Raw genomic sequence first — 2414 nt, 5'->3', positions numbered from 1 at the left:
GAAATAGTAGTGGTGTCACACCGCGGTGAGGTTGTCTCACAGTCTTGGGTTATTGGCTTGTCATTTCCTGCTTTATTTTGAAAGTCTAACTCCCCTCTCGTTTCACACCACTTGCCCCACGACACCTCTGCGTTTGAGTCCTGTTTTGGGTCCCGGCCTGACAAGTGGTGTTGGTATTAAATGTAGTTTTAGTACTGAAGTGCTAGTAGAAATACTAGTAATATTAGCATTGGTAATATTAGTTGCAGTATTAGTAAGAGCATTATGTATTGGAACAAAAATATTTTGTCTGAGCTTTATTTTGATCTTCAAATAAAATTAATTTAATCTGTGGTATTTTAAGTGGAGTGTAAGTGGAGACAGAACCCTTGTGTTCGGCACACAATCCCATTTGAATTGGTTTATAAGACAGGAAAGAGATACGTGCAATGGATTTAATATTACATAACGAATGTGTCAAACTGCACTAACTAGCTGATATCAGACACCTGTGTGAGGGAGAGAGAGAGACAATAACAGCATACATGTGTCGCTGGTTGCCACGGTGATTGCTGCAACTGGCTTTTGTCACTAATAAAGTACAGTGCGAGTAGTCTTTTTTTCAAAGTGACCGTGACAGTGACCCTTGATTGTTTAAATACTTATTTTCCTCACTGTAACCAGAACATTCTGATCTACCATTCCAAAATTATAGCCACTGGCTTAGTGTGGTCTTTTTTAAATTTCTAGAGGGTGCAAGAGACATTTCTTCATAGCCAAAAATGGAACCAATAATTATCCACAGAAAACTTCATGACAATGGCATATCGCGCTTAGGGTAAACACGTTTTTCACATAATTCAAAATGGCTGAAAATCTAGATGGAGGCTTTTGCATACTGACTTTTGTAGAGCATGTCGAAAAGCACATGTGAGCCAAATTTCAAGTCAATCAGGCGTCGGGGGAGAAAACAAAAGGGGGCGCTATAGACATTTTAAACCCAAATGCAAGAATATCAAATTTTAACGATCTTAATAATGCCAAATATAACCTTTTGAATGTGATGAAGGCCTCAAAAAGGGGAAAATTCCATAAAGAGGATTCCTTGAAATAAAATGAATTGTTCTACGACTAGTCTGTGAACGAGGACCCCAAGCATGTCGTGGGTTCTTAAAGGCTAATATAAACCTTTTGAAAGGTTTTTGGTATTCTCTAAAGAAACATTTCTACAGCCAGTTATTAATTTTATTTTATTTATTTATTTATTTAAATACAGGCAGTAAACAGTTAAGTTACAAGATAAACGATAGCACGTAAACTTGAACCGATGATGCACTCGTTGGTGGGCCGTCATTCCAGCAGTGACACGATCAGACTGCCGCCACCGCCAGTGTAGTTGTTGGCGTCAAAGTGCCGTTGAGGTCTGCCTTTTGTTCCTCGGGACGTGAACGAAAGCCGCCGAAGCCGCCAAAGCGGTCGTAGCTTCCATTCAAGTAATTATCCAGGATGCCGTCGTCGCTTCCCATGGCACCTTTGTTGCTGGCAACCAGAGTACCGTTTTGGGCCGCGTGGTCAGCGGCCACAGTGCCGTTGTGGTCTGCAAAGCCGTCCGAACCCTCAAAAGCAGCGTATGTGTAACTCCTCCGGATGCTGGCGCCTCTTCCCGTGGCACCTTTGTTGCTGGCAACCAGAGTACCGTTATGGGCCGCGTGGTCGTCAACTCCGCCAACAGTGCCGTTGTGGTCTGCAGAGCCGTCCAAACGGCCATCAGCAGCGTATGGGTAACTCCTCCGGATGCCGTCACCGCTTCCCGTGGCACCTTTGTTGCCTCCGTTGCTGGCAACCAGAGTACCGTTATGGGCCGCGTGGTCGTCAACTCTGCCAACAGTGCCGTTGTGGTCTGCAAAGCCGTCCGAACTGCCATAGCCACCGTACAATAAACTTTCCAGGATGTTGCTTCCGTTGGCACCATTGCGGCCTACGTCACTGTTGATGTAGGAAAAAGAGCCTGACAAAAAAAAATTATATACATGAAACATAGTAAGAAATAAAAGCAAGTTTCAAGAAGAAGCACCTGAAATATGAAGTCACCAATATTCTTACCTCTCCCTATCAATTGCGTCCCATTACCACTCGTTTCATTCTTGCCACCAACCGGCAAACCAGAGCCTACAGACAGAGCAGTTGCTTTTAATCAAATGTTACTTCAGCACCCCTACATTTAATAGAAGCTTTTAACAGAGCTTTTGGAATTACCTTTGGTAAACCAGGCAATCAGCACAGAAACCAGCACGGCCCAAAAAGCTCCCATTTCTTCAGTCACCAACAGAAAATACAACCTGAGTCACGTTGCAGGTAAATATACCCGTCTGCAGGTGTCACAGGTGTTGCTGATCAGCTCTGATTGGCTCTCTCAAGAGAGTCGGTGCTCGTTG

Source organism: Pungitius pungitius, chromosome 7 (assembly GCF_949316345.1).
Source record: "Pungitius pungitius chromosome 7, fPunPun2.1, whole genome shotgun sequence".
Taxonomy (NCBI): Eukaryota; Metazoa; Chordata; class Actinopteri; order Perciformes; family Gasterosteidae; genus Pungitius; species Pungitius pungitius.
The sequence above is the reverse complement of the archived record's forward strand: the minus strand, read 5'-3'. Positions refer to the sequence as shown.